Source organism: Tachyglossus aculeatus, chromosome X2, assembly GCF_015852505.1.
Source record: "Tachyglossus aculeatus isolate mTacAcu1 chromosome X2, mTacAcu1.pri, whole genome shotgun sequence".
NCBI lineage: Eukaryota > Metazoa > Chordata > Mammalia > Monotremata > Tachyglossidae > Tachyglossus > Tachyglossus aculeatus.
This window is the reverse complement of record NC_052100.1, coordinates 10,378,008-10,393,113: the sequence shown is the minus strand read 5'-3', so window position 1 is coordinate 10,393,113 and position 15,106 is coordinate 10,378,008.

Sequence of the window (15,106 nt, the reverse complement as noted above, 5' to 3'; positions counted from 1 at the left end):
ACCGCGGAGGGGCTGCCCCCTCTCGACCCTCCCTGTCCGCCCAGCCCCCTCCGCCTGTCATTAAGGTAATAACCCACTAATAACGCGGCCCCGCGTCCAGCCGTCCTAATAGCAGCTTGAGGCTCGCGCCGCGTCCCGTCGAGCCGGCACAGGGGCCCGCCTTCTCCCCGGCTGGGGAAACTGAGGCCGGGGTGGGGTCATCCCCGGGGTCAGTCGGGGTCTCCTCGGAAACTCCGTTCTCACCCGCGGAGGGTCTGGGTGTTTGGGCTGCCGCAGGCCAGAGAGGCAAGAAGAGGGAAGGGGATGGAGGCCATTCGCCATGGCATCGAGCGGTGACAGGGCAGATCGCTGCTGGAGAAGAGGACTGGGGGGTCGGGTTTCAGGCTTTGGGGGTCTGGCCCCGAGCCAGCCACAGGAACACCGCGGTGGGGAGGGGCAAATGGGTGTGAGGGGGTAGGGGAAAGCGGCAAGAGAGCGGGATGGAAAGTTGCTGCCCCAGGGGCCCCCCCCCCGACCCCTCCCCTCCGACCCCGGGGCCCGCCCAACGCCGCCCTAGCTGCTCCGCAGCAGCCGCCGCCGTAAACATGTTTGTGTGCAGCCCGCGCCCGCCGCCCCTCCCTCCGCGCCCTCCCCGCCCTTTCCCGGGCTCCGCAAGGCTCCCGGGACACTCTAGCCCCTGATGACAGAGGAAGGAGGGCGGGGAAGGGACTGGCCCCCCAAGGCGGGGAGAGGGGTGTCTCTGAAGGGCCCGCGGGCTTCTGCCCCTATCGTCGAACCTCCTCCAGATCCACCTGCCTCCGGTCCTGCCGGACAGCTCCAAGGTTGTGACGGGAAATCCAGTCCCTTCCATCCTTCCGCTCCATCATCATCATCAATCGTATTTATTGAGCGCTTACTGTGTGCAGAGCACTGTACTAAGCGCTTAAATTGCTAAGGGCCGGTGCCCCCCTTCCCCCCCTTGCTCCCCGCGCTCATGGCTCTGAGTCCAGGAGCCCCACCCCATGTAGCCCCACCCGGGGCGCCTTCCAGCCCTCCGCGCACTCAACCCGCCTACGGCCGCAGCGTGTCTGTGGGCGGGGGCGATTTTCAGCTTCTCTCTGCCATCGAAGCCTCTGGACCGCCTTGCGCAGGCGTGGGACCCTCTTCCCACTGCGCAGCCTGGGGAGGTTGAGGCCCCAGGAGGTCAGAGGGACGTGACAGGTCACGTCGGATGAGCGAGAGGAGCCAGATGTAAGCAGTAGCAGTTCCGTTAGTCCTCCCTCTCCTGCCTCAGTTTTCCCCTTTGCAGAGCAGAGGGACTGCCCCTCTTGGGGGATTTAAAAGTTATAAAGGGTGAATTTTCCCCCACCCTCCACACCGGCAAAAGGGCCTCCCCTCTTGGGGGATTTAAAAGTTATAAAGGGTGAATTCCGCCCCCCCCCCCCCCCGGGCAAAGGGGCATCAGCCCCTATTTCAGAAGGGCTTCCAGCGCTGGTCGGCTCTTTGCCTCTCCACCCCCTGCAGAGGAGCAGAAAAGAGGAGGGGAGGAACCCAGCTCCTCTCAGCACAAGGACGCTCCCCCCCCAGACACCGCACCCCGCATTGGAAAGAGGCGAGGGCTTGAAAGGGCATGAAAGAGAAAGAGCCAAATACAGCAGTCAGGGGGCTCGGCTCCCAGCCACTCTCAGGTCCCTCTCTGTGACCTTCTTGGAGACTCTGGGCTCTGGGCTAGAAGAAATGGGGAAGGAGTCAGCTAAGGAACATAGCTTCAGAGCCAGAGTAAGGAGAATCGGGAGAAATAGGCTGAAGCGGCAGCAAGAGGGATGGAGGTCAGACGCGAGGGGAGTATTTCCTCAGTCTAGGTGATGAGTCATTGGAATTGGGAACCCGGGACATGAAAGACCCCCGGGGTGGACCGTCGGATCTCTCGGAGGAGACGACACTCCCCTCAGTCGGAGGTTAAGGCTGGGCGAGGGAAGAGGTGACCTGACCTCAGCCCTTTCCAAATCTCTCTTCGTCCCCCACTGTCTCTCCCTTCCCTTTGAAAATCCTCTACCCCCGCCCATAGGTCCCTGCCTATCTAGCTGGGACAAGCACCTCTGCCACCCCCTGTCTCCTGGGCTCTGTCGGAGGTCGCAGGGGGTGGGGATGGAGGGGGCAGGGTCATCCTGGAGCGTGAGAGAGGTCGGGTGGGGAGGGGGAAGCTGGTTCCGGCAAAGTGGAGACCTATTGGGTGGTGGCGGCTGCAGCGGAGCGAGGAGACGGCGCTGGAGCGCCGCCCGGCCCTGGGAATCCCGTTCAGTTTAGCCCGCACCGCCCCTACCCCAGCCATCTGTCCTTCACGCTCCCTGAGGTCGGCCCCTGCCAGAGATGGGAATGGGAACGGCCGGGTCCCTCGGGGAGGCGGAGGAGGGGAATCGCCGAGCCCCGGGCCCGCGCTTCCCTGCCGGCTCCGTGGAGGCCAGTCCGAGGCAGGGCGGAGCCCCGTGGGGCGTGTCCGCCTCGGCCCTTCCCCACGGCTCCGCGCCATGTGGGCTGCCTCCCTTTTCAACCCCGCCTGAGCCCCCCACCCCCACCCCCCAAGCAGGTGCTGGGGCTGGGTGGGCTCCGGAGTCGGGGAGCCGAGGCGAAGCGCCAATGGGCAGGGGGTCGGGTTTGGGCGGCCTCAGCCGGCCTAGCTTGCCGGGCGGCTCCAAACTGCAATGCGACTGGCGGCGGCTCCGGCCCAGCTCGGCTCGGTTAGGCTCGGCTCGCTCCCGGTCCTGCAAGGGCGCCCCTCCCCACAGTCCCCCGGGCCACCTCCGGAACGTGCTGCCCAGAGATTCTCCCTCCCCTGACCCCCGCTACTTCACGATGGGTATGGAATGCATCCCCCACCCCCATTCCTTTCACTGCCCTAGCGCCACCCGGGCCGGTTTCCATGGGAACCAGGACCGAGGTGAGGTCTGGAGGGAACCGGGACCCACGTGGCCGAAGCCCACGGCACCCGCGTGTACACCCCCCAGCCCCCCGCCAGGTCCCCGGTCCTAGTGACTCTCTTCTTTTCTTCTCCCAAATATCCCAGCGTCGAGGGGGTGGGGTGGGGTGTCGCTTGGAGCTGTGAATTTCGGATTCGTCCTTGAGTGGCAGCGTCCACACTCTTGTAGCCCCCCGCCCATCAAGCGGATTGGTCTCCGCAACGGCTCCGAGAGGATCTGTTTCCAAGGGCAGAATTGGGATATTTCTGAACTCTCTGATGCAGTAGTTTAGATGCCACCGGATCCGAGCCAATCGCGCCGCTCAAGCTAGGGCGGAGAACCGAGGCCGAATGAGGTTTTTGCCGTAATTTCCCTTACGATCGCCTCTATTTTCTGCTTTGCTTAGCCAGGACAGATCGGAAGGGTGGACTGGGACCTGGTCCCGGGGAGGATGGGGAGGGGGATTCCAGCGGGTCCCATTCCCGTTTCCCACGTTCCCTGAGCCCAGCTCCACAAAGAGAGTCGGAGTCAGCGCTTGAGATGCCGGACTGGCGGGTCTATCTGCACGGAAACCCAGCGGCCCCTTGCCCTGATTTCCCCTCCATCTGAGGATGGCTGGGTGGATAGGTCAGGGTTCAACCCGAAGTCCCTTCCTTTGGCCCTGGGACCTCACTAGGGAAAGCAGGAAAAGGACACCTGTTCAGTGTCCAGGCTGGGATTTCTCGGAAGCCGCGGTGGTGGTGCTGCCTTTGAGGACGGTCCGGGCGACGTTCATTCACTTGGGGCCAGGAAAAGCAAAGCGAAAACCCGGCCTGGATTACGGGCAGAGCCTCTTTAGGCCGCGGGGGGTGGGAGGGAAGGGCCGATGTACGTGTCTCCGAAAAGGAGGTCGGGCCAGGGGGAGAAGGTCGGAGAAGAGGCCACGGTTCAGAGGTCCCGGGCCCTTCCAGCCCTGTCTGGTGGTTTTCGCAGCCTTTAGATGTTCTCCTGGACCTGTAAGTGGAATCCGAGGGAAGGGAAAACTGCCTTGTAAATTTTGATCAGATTCATCAGGAATTCACTCTGTTTTAGACTACCAAAGTAGGACAAACTCTGCCCTTTGTCCCTGCCCAGCTGTTTGCCCTCTTCAGTTCGTGGGAGTGGTGGGTGGAGGCTTCCTTGGGCATCAGGCTGGGAGAGGAGGGGAGGGAAGACATAGGCCCATGCAGGTTTCCTGGCCCTCAACCACCCTCGTTTTTCCCTGGACTTTTTTGCCCCTCACCTCCAGTGAGGGCATGATAAAGCCCCTGACCAGGCCCCAGAGCCTAGCAGGAGGGAAGGGAGTCCTGGCTCGGAACCGCTGGCCTGTCAGCAAGTGGCAAATTTATGAAAGGGGAGACTCCATCTTGGCAGCTCCACTTCTGGCTGGCCCCAGCAGGCTCCAAGGGGTGGGGTGAGCTTGCTGCTGCTACCCACCCAAAAAAACTATGGAGGCAAAGCTTTGCTCTCACAATCAAAATTTAGAGACAGTGGGGTAATGCTCCAAAGTTGACACCTATGCTCCTAAACCATCAATCATTCAATCAGTGGTATCTACTGAGCTCTGACTCTGCAGAGCACTGCACTGTCAGTCCACTGAATTTATTGAGTGCTTACTGTGTGCAGAGCACTTGGGAGAGTACAATATAACAGACACATTTCCTGCCCACAACGAGCTCAAAGTCTAGAGGCACTAAGCACTTGGGAGTGTATAAAACATGCCACTAAACTATTCTGATTCCTAAAAAATTCCCCCATCTCCTTTAACAACAAATTCTGATGTTTTAACCACAGTTGGCAAATGGAAGGTCTTCCTGATATCTACCCCAGATCTCTCTCATTGCATTCTGATCATTTGTGTTGCTGTTCTCTTGAGAGTATGACATTTCTCCCTACCTCTACTTAAGATATGGAACCCAGAACTGTACACAGGTAGTCTAGAAAGGGTCTGAAGCCTGTGGAATTAGGGAAGGCTGGTTTCTTGGCTCCGACATGTCATGTTTCTGTTCAGGTATCCCAGGATTATATTGGTTTTCTTTTTATCACAGTAGTGTGACATGGCTTGTTGTCCATTTTGACCCCTGGATCTTTCTCTGCATCTTTTTGTGGGTAGTCAGTCATTCCTTAAAACAAAACAAAAGATAAAGTTTTGCCACCATGTAAAACCATGGTACATTTGTATCTCGGATACTCTGTGCAGTTCTAGTCCCTGCATTTTAGGGAAAACACAGTAGAGTGGTAGAAGATTCAGAGAAGAGCAACCACAGTCCAAATAAGAGGGGGAAGAGGTATTGAATCCTCATTTTGCAGACGAGGGAAATGAGGCACAGAGAAGTTGAGAGAAGGTCACACAGCAGACAAGTGCCGGAGCTGGGATTAGAACCCAGGTCTTTCTGACTCCCAGGCCTGGGAGTCAGGGGAAGGGGAAGCAGCATGACTCAGTGGAAAGAGAGCGGGCTTGGGAGTCAGAGGTCATGGGTTCGAATCCCGGCTCCACCACTTGTCAGCTGTGTGACCTTGGGCAAGGCACTTAACTTCTCTGTGCCTCAGTTACCTCATCTGTAAAATGGGGATTAAGACTGTGAGCCCCAAGTGGGACAACCTGATCACCTTGTATCCCCCCCAGCGCTTAGAACAGTGCTTTGCACATAGTAAGCGCTTAACAAATACCACCACCTGGGCTCTAGCCACTAGGCCATGCTACTTCTCTGCTGCTTCCCACACTGCAGAGTGTATTCCCTGCACTCTCCAAAGTCAGTCACAAACAACCTTCTCAGAGCCAAGTCCAATGGGCTCTACTCTGTCCTAATCCTCCTCCACCTTTTAAACTACCTTCAATACTGTTGTTGAACTCCCTTCTCCTTAGATTGCTAACAGATCTTGGTTTTGCTGACCTGGTATTCTCCTGATTCTCCTTCCTCTCTGACAGCTCCTCCGCTGCTTCTTTCTCTGACTCCTCTTCCACCTAATTGTGGTTGTCCAGCAAGGCTGTGTTCTGGGTTCTCTACTCTTCCACTCGTATGCACACCCTTTCCAGGAGCTCATGGGCTATCAGCTCCCTGACCTCTCCCCCACTATTCAATCTCACATCTCCTATTGCCTTCAGGACAGCTTCATTTGGACGGCCCATCGGCACTTCAAGCTTAACCTGTCCTAAACTGAACTTCTCACCTTCCCTTCTAAATCCCAATTTTCCCATCTATGATGATAACACCACCATCTTCCCTGTTCCTGAAGCCCACATCAGCACTTCAAACTTAACATGTCCTAAACTGAACTTCTCACCTTCCCTTCTAAATCCCAATTTTCCCATCTCTGATAACACCACAAGCTTCCCTGTTCCTGAAGCCCACAACTTTGATTTATTTCATCCTCTACTCCTCATTGTCGTTCAGTTCTCACATTTTATCAACTGCTAAATCCTGCCAATTTTACTTCCAAAACATTTCCCACATCTGCCCCTTATTTTCCCCTATAAAGCCTCCACTCTGATTCAATACTGTATCCACTTCCTCATTAGAAGCAGCATGGCATAGTGGATAGAGCATGGGCCTGGGAGTCCTAAGGTCATGGGTTCTAATCCCGGCTCCGCCACTTGTCTGCTGTGTGACCTTGGGCAAGTCACTTCACTTCTCTGGGCCTCAGTTACCTCATCTGTAAAATTGGGATTGAGACTCTGAGCCCTACATGGGACAGGGACTGTGTCCAACTCGATTTGCTTATATCCACCTCAGTGCTTAGTACAGTGCCTGGCACATAGTAAGCACTTAACAAATACCATCATTATCATTGGTCTTCCCGTTTCCAGGCTCTCTCTGCTTTGGCCCATACTCAGTGCTGAAGCACAGATCAATTTCCTGAAGTGTTGCTGGACATATCTCTCCACTCTGCAAAACATTCCAATGGCAGCCCATCTCCCTCTGTGTTAAATAAAAACTCCTTACCATTGACTTCGGGGTTCTCCACCAGCTCTCTCCATTTTACATGTCAACTCTCTTCACCTGCTCCTCCCCATCTTATACTCTTCACTTCTCCCAAGCTCACCTCATAACTGTATCCCACTCGTGTCTTGTCCCCCTCTGATTCCTGGCCTGGAACACTCTCTTTCTGCAGTTCTCCAGACCTCAGCCCAGAGATGCCAACTTTGAGTATTGAGGGGGCAAAAAGGTATATTCATTCAGTCGTATTTATTGAGCGCTTACTGTGTGCAGAACACTGTACTTGGGAAGTACAAGTTGGCAACATATGGAGACAGTACCTACCCAACAACGGGCTCACAGTCTAGAAGGTATAGGGATCTGAATGTGGATGAGGAATGGAAGACAAGAGGCTTCCACTAGCTCCTTGAGGGTAGGAATCGTGCCTACCAATTCTACCGTATTGTACTCTCCCAAGTGCATAGTACAGTGTTCCGCACATGGAGAGCACTCAATAAATACCATTGATTGATTGGTTGTCTGATTGATTCCAAGAGCTACTAGGCAAAAGACAACAATGGCAAAAAATTTGAGAATGTCTCAGCTCTAATTGGAAACACTCAGGTCTTTTCAGAGATCTGGGATGAGCAAGTCTGGAGTCTAGCTCAAAAAGCTATGGAGACCATTGCCCCCATCAGCTGGGTGAAGTGGGTGCCTATGCCACAGCCCTCCTCACCTTCAAAGCCCCCCTCAAATCCCACTTCCCACAACAAGCTTTCCCCAACTAATACCCTACACCTTGGGTCGTATCAGTTCAACAGCCACCTTTAGCATGTATATATTTACATCCATTCTCAGTTCTGGTATACATTTACATGTTCAATTGTATATTCTACTATTTATTCCAATTTCACTATTTGTTAATATTTTTATGTTGCTCTTTCCTGCTTGAGTGTCAGCTCCTTGTGGCCGGGGAATGTGTCTTCTGTTGGACAAGTGTTTAGTACAGTACATTGCAGTCTGTAGGCCCTCGATAAATACCAATCAATCAATTGCTCAATAATAGTTAAGCACCTGTGGGCAGAGCACTCAACTAAGGTTTTGGGAGACTACAATAGAGTTAATAATAATAATGACAATGGTATTTGTTAAGCCCTTACTATGTGCCAAGCACTGTTCTAAGCTCTGGGGGAGATACAAGGTAATCAGGTTGTCCCATGTGGGGCTCACAGTCTTAATCCCCATTTTACAGACGAGGTAAGTGAGGCATAGAGAAGTGACTTGACCAAAGTCACACAGCTGACAAGTGGCGGAGCTGGGATTAGAACCCACGACACCTCTGACTTCCAAGTCCGTGCTCTTACCACTGAGCCACGCTGCTTCTCATTAGTAGACATGATCCCTGCACCCAAGAAGTTTACAATCTAGCGGGGGAGACACACAACAAAATTTACAGATAGGAGAGAAGCAGCATGGCCTAGTGGAAAGAGCACAGGACTAGGAGTCAGAGGACCTGGGTTCTAATCCAGGTTCTTCTACTTGTCTGCTGTGTGACCTTGGTCAAGTCACTTAAATTTTCTGGGCCTTGGTTATCTCATCTGCAAAATGGGGATTAAGACTGTGAGCCCTACTTGGGACAGGGACTCTGTCCAACCCTATTTTCTCATATCTACCTCACTGCTTAGTACAGTGCCAGGCACATAGTAAGTGCTTCATGAGTACCATAAAAGATTGGAGGAAGACAGCAAAGTGGAGCTATAGATGAGTACTGAAGTAACAGGGGATTTAAATTGATGTGTTCAGAAGTGCTCTAGGTCGCTGTGAGTGCATAAGGGCATAATCAGCCTTTACTTTAAAGTGTAAGCTCCTTGTGGGCAAGGAACATGTCTTCCTACTCTGTTACATTGTCCTCTCCCAAGCAGTTAGTACAGTGTTCAGCACACTGCAAGCCCTCAATAAATACAATTGATTGATTGGCCCAGAAGTGAACATGGACATGGACTTTGTTCAGCCGGATTAGCTTGTACCTACCCCAGCGCTTAGTAAAATGCCTGGCACATAGTAAGCGCTTAACAAATACCATTTTAATAAAAAGGTGTTGACGTGGTACTTGTGGCTGGGGGATGTTTCCTGGGGAGAAGAGAAATTAGTACTACTAGAGCTATTACTACGACGACTACTAGTACTACATGAAGGATGGAATTAGGATGAACACAGAATCGTTGCCAGCAAGTGGACGGACAGTAGAAGAAAGAAAATCTAGAGATCTAAAATCTACAAACATCCCAAATCCTGTGCTGATATGTATCTACTTGGTCAGCAAACTTTGGCTTGTAACATGCTTCATAAAACCAGTAAAACCAGAAAGGACTCCGGGGGAGTTGCACTGCCATCCTGAGCACCCACCCTGGCAAATGGCATCTGCTAGGGTGGCACAGATACTGGGAGAAGTGGTGGGTAGTGTGTTGGTGGAGGTATTGAGCAGGGCCGGTTTCAGACAACGAGTGAGTCAGGGGGATGGCTGTGGGGTGGCGGTGGTTAAAAATAGCCCTGGCATTATCCATAACTCCCCCCTCTCTTTCAACCCCATATTCAGTCTGTCACTAAATCCTGCCAGTTTTTCCTCCACAACATTTCCAGGATCTGCCCCATCCTTTCCCTCCAAAATGCCACCACTTTGGTCATGGCACTTGTCCTCTGCATCGACCTCTGCATCAGCGGCCTCCTCGCTGACTTCACTGCCTCCTGTCTCTCCCCTCTCCCTTCTATACTTCACTCTGCTGCCCGGATCATTTTCCTAATATGTCATCCTGCACACATCTCTCCTCTCCTCTAAAACCTTCAATGGTTCCCCTTTCCTCTCTGCATCAAGCAGAAACTTCCTGACTGCTCTCTTCAACTGCTCGAACTCTGATGGCCCTTCCCCTTTACCTTCAAACATGCTCGTAGATCTCTAATCCTAAAAAAAACCCTTCTCTGGACCACACAGCACCATCCTATTATGCCATCTCCCTGCCCCCATTCCTTCCTAACTCCTCAAATAGGTCATATTCACCCGCTGCCTTCACTTTCTCTCCTCCAATTCCCTTCTTGACCCTCTGCAATCCACTTTCCACTCTCTTCACTCCATTGAGATTGCTTTCTACCAGATCATCGATGACCTAATCCTTGATAAATCTAACGGTCCCTAATCTATCCTTATCCTCTTGACCCCTCAGCTGTCTTTGACACTGTGGACCACTCCTTTCTAATGGTAATAATTATGGTATTTGTTAAGTGCTCATAATAATAATAATAATAATGGCATTTATTAAGCACTTACTATGTGCCAAGCACTGTTCTAAGCACTGATGTGTCACTATACTGAAGCACTGGGGTAGATACAAGATAATCAGTTTGGACAGAGGTTACCTGACCCACAGGGGCTTCACAAAGGTAAGTAGGAGGGAGATCAGATATTGAATCCCCATTTTGCAGATAAGGGAACTGAGGCCCAGAGAAATGATGTGACTTGCTCAAGGTTACAGAGCAGGTTTGTGGTGGTGCCAGAATTTGAACTCAGATCCTCTGACTCTCAGGCCCGGGCTCTTTACACTATGCCATGCTGCTTCTCTATGAGCTTATAAGGGGGAGCCAATCATGAAAACATTTACAAACATAATGACTCCCAAATCTACCTCACAGCTCCTCTGCAGTCTCACTTTTCTTCTCTACATGGATGTCCCTCAGGCACCTCAAGTTAAATATGTATAAAGCTGATCTTCCCTCTTAAAATCTCTTTCCTGCTTAACTTTCCCATCCCAGTCCACAATACCACAATTCTCTCCATCACTCAAGCCTGGAACCTTGGCATTATCCTTGACTCCTTCTTCTCTTTCAATCCCCATATTCAGTCTGTTGGTTTTTCATCCACATTTCCAGTATCGATCCCTTCAACTCCATCCAAACAGCCATCATATCGTTCCAATCATTTGTCATACACCAGTTTGACTATTGCATCAACCTCCTCACTGGTCTCCTTACCTCCCATCTCTCCCCTCTCCAATCCACACTTCGTTCTGCTGCCTGGATTATTTTCTAAAATGTCATTTCATACACATTTCCCCACAGACCTCCAACAGAAACCCATTCCTCTCCGCTTCAAGCAGAAACTCCTGACCACTGGCTTTAGGGCAGTCATTCGGCCCTCTCCCTCCTACTGATCCACTCTCTTTTCCTACAAAACCTCAGCTTGTATACTGTGTTCTTCTCAGGCCAACCTATTCACTGTGTCCCATTCTTGTCTCTCCTACCCCCGATCCCTTGCTCTAGCATGGGACTCCCTCCCCCTTCAAATCCAACAGACCATGGCTCTCCCCATCTTTAAAGCCCTTGTGAAATCACACCTCCACCAGGAACCCTTCTCTGATTAATTTTCTCTTCCCTCCAGATTATTTTCTAGACTGTGAGCCCAATGTTGGGTAGGGACCATCTCTATATGTTGCCAACTTGTACTTCCCAAGAGCTTAGTACAGTGCTCTGCACACAGTAAGCGCTCAATAAATACGATTGAATGAATGAATGAACTGAATGAATATACTCCCAAGGATCACTTTAGCACTTCTGCATAACTATGCACTTGCGTACCCACAATTGCCCATACCATTCTGTTCACTCCTTGTGGGCGGGGAACATGTCTACCAACTCCGTTACAGTGTAGTTTCCCAAGTGCTTAGTACAGTGTTCTGCACACAGTAAGCCCTCAATAAATAACATTGATACAGAATCACATACCCTGTTATTTATGCACTTACTCATACCTACCCGCTTTTCCTTCTTCTTCCTGCCTTTAAATTATTTCAGTGTTTGTCTTTCCCTCTAGATGGCAAGATCACTGAGGGCAGGGATCATGCCTACTCATTCTTTTGTTCTGTCCCAGGCCCTCGGGTACAGTGCTTGGCACATTGTAGGTGCTCAATAAATGTTAGTGACTGATTAATTGAGGTTCTATGTGGTGCTGCCAAGCTGCAAGGCCCCCTGTGGGGACTTCAAGGAGCTGGTGCTACATACTCTGCCAGCCAGAGTCAGAAGAGGTGTGAACAGCGATCTGGGAGGGGCATGCACTGTAGGGAGCGGGTCAGAGGTCACCCTTGGAAAACGCTCTAATAATAATAATAATCATCGCATTTGTTAAGCGCTTACTATGTGCCAGACACTGTACTAAGCGCTGGGGTGGATACAAGTAAATCAAGTTGGACGCAGTCCCTGCCCCACATGGGGCTCACAGTCTCGACCCCCATTTTACAGATGAGGTAGCTGAGGCCCAGAGAAGTGAAGCGACTTGCCCAAGGTCCCACAGCCTACAAGTGGCGGAGCCAGGATTAGAACCCATGACCTTCTGACTCCCAGGCCCGTGCTCTAGCCACTATGCCATGCTGCTTCTCTAGGTTTGGTAGTTTGAACAAACTTCTATATGAAGTCATCTAGAACGCGGGCTGGGAGTCTAATTTTTCACCACTTCAAGGCAGTCAAATGTCTAAAACCAGTCCTAGTGTCTTTATCCACTCTCTTCTCCCACAACACCCCAGTTCACACTCTTCGGTCCACTCAATCTTATCTAGTCATTCACTGGACCTCACTGATCTCTTGTCCACACCTTCCCTCTTCACATCCGACAGGTCATGGGTCTCCCCATCTCCAAAGCCCTTCTGAAATCACATCTCTTTGAGGAGGCCTTCCCCATTTAAATTCTCATCTCCCTAACCTATATGGACAAGCAGCATGGCTTAGCGGACAGAGCAGGGGCCTGGGAGCCAGAAGGAACTGGGTTCTAATCCCAGCTCCACCACATGTCTGTGACCTTGGGCAAGTCACTTAACTTCTCTGGGCCTCCATTACCTCATCTGTACAATGGGGATTAAGAGTGTGAGCCCCATTTGGTACAGGGACTGTGTCCAACCTGATTAACTTGTATCTATCCCACCACTTAGAACAGTGCTTGGCACACAGTAAGCACTTAACAAGTACCTTAATTATTATTATTATTAACTGCCACTTTCCTGCTACCTAAACCCTCGGATATGCCCATCCTCCCCTACCATTTATGCACACCTCTTTTTACCCTATTGTCTTGTATTATGCTGTCGTCTCCAACCCATAGCGACGGCATGAACACATCTCTCCCAGAGTGCCCCACCTCCATCTTATACCCTATTAATTCCTCTTATCTGTAATTGATTTTAGTATTTGTCTCCCCTGCTAGACTGTAAACCCCTTGAGGGCAGGGATCAGTTCCACTCATTCTATTGTATTCTCCCCAAAGCTTAATACAATGCTCCTCACACAAGAGACACTCAAAAAATACTACCAAGAGACTGAGCAAGGCTCCACTGGTGCTGCCAACCTAAAATTGGCCTTGGGGTCTTCAAGGAGAGGTGCCACAGATCTCCGCACCTTCCCAAACTTTTCCCCTGCTCCTGCCACCTGGGACTCCAGGAGAACAGTAGGAAAAGTTGCTGTACTCGCTGGCCATGCCAAAAAAAAGTGTTCACTTTCTGGGGGGACCTAGGTCCTCGAGGATATAACTAGATCCAGCGCATGATGCATTGTGGTAGAAACAGAGTTTATGGTGTAAAAGCCTGCAAAACACTTGGTTAAGTTTATGGATTATTAAAACACAATTTGTGTGGCCAGAATAATTAAAAAACCCATAGAAATCCCTAGCTCACCTATTGCTTTGTGTTAAGGACTGTAGATATCTGGTCTTCCACTGTATAGACTTCCTTGCACCTACGTCTATTGAAGGCTATTTTATCTTCGACCAACTGCTTTGAATTCTATTCCATTGGATGTTCTTTTGGATTCTATTCCTGTCTTCTGAGGTGTTAGCAACCCTATCTAATTTCCTGCCACCCACCAATGTACTGAGCGGCTTCCCATGCCCAAGTCCTGGTACTGGAGCAAAAAAACCAACCCAAGCCGAAGATCCTCCCCCTTCCTGACCTCCTCCCCACTGCCTTCCCCCCGACCCCTTGGCTCCCTCCGAGTCACCACCATCACTCTTTGGGTGTGACTGGGGCCAATCTTTGGAGATCCTGGGGTCTGGGTGGCAAGAAGATGGAGTTTGTTCCGGCTGAGTCCCTGGCACCGGAGACTGCCGTTCAATTAAATTGTATTTATTGAGCGCTGTGTGCAGAGCACTGTACTAAGCACTTGGGAGAGTATGATACAATGAAAAACATACACATTCCCTGTCCACAATTAGCTTACAGTTTAGAGAATTGAGGGTGGGAGAGGGTACAGAACTGAAACAAATGCCTTCATACCTTCGATGTCCCAGGCTACTGTCTCTCATTCCTGCCCTAGGGCGGGCACTGGATTGTACACTCCTTGAGAGCAAACATTGTGTCTACTAACTCTGTTGTCCTCTCCCAAGTGCTTAGTTCAGTGCTGTGCACACAGAAAGTGCTGAATAAATACCACTGATTGATCGAGTGATCTCTCAGCCAGCTGAGCCCCCACCTGACAGTCTCACTCTTCAGACCGCATCTTCCTCTAGACTGCATCTCCCTCCCTCCCTCTGTGAGCTCGTTGGGGGCAGGGATTGTCACTCTTAATATTGTACTTTCCCAAGTGCTTAGTACAGTGCTCTGCACACAGTAAGTGCTTAATAAATACCATTGAATGAGGGAATGCATCTCCCTAGCTGGATGATGGGAATGCCAGGTGAGAAGGAAGGAGTCCAAAGCTTTCTCAAATCCCCAAAGAATTGATCTGGAGCTTTCTACTTGTCTCCACGAGGATCTCAGCCTGGGTGTTGAGGGTAGGAAGCTCGCAGGTCTGGAGGCAAGGCAGACAGGTGAGGTGACTCAGGTGATTCAGGATCCTGGCATTTGCTGAACTCATCCTAGTGCTTCAAATCTCTCACTCTTCCTTTTGTCTTTCAGAAGGACCTGCCCCTGCCCAGAAAGAGCAGCAGGTGAGTTACTCTGGGGAAAAGAGTGGGGGCAAGGCCTGGGATTCAGGGCAAGGAGAGGGATGAGCTATGGGGTGCCTGGAACTTGGAGAATCATTCTACCGGCTCTGGGAGTCCTCAGGTGGAGGGATCAACTCCTTTTCACGCTGGTGCTCACCTTTGGCCGAGCTTCTTTGAGGAGCTACATGATGAGGATAAATAGGTTTATTAGTATTAATAAGCACTTATGATGTGCCAAGTCCTATGCTAAGCACTGGGCAGATACTAGGTAAGCAGGTCAA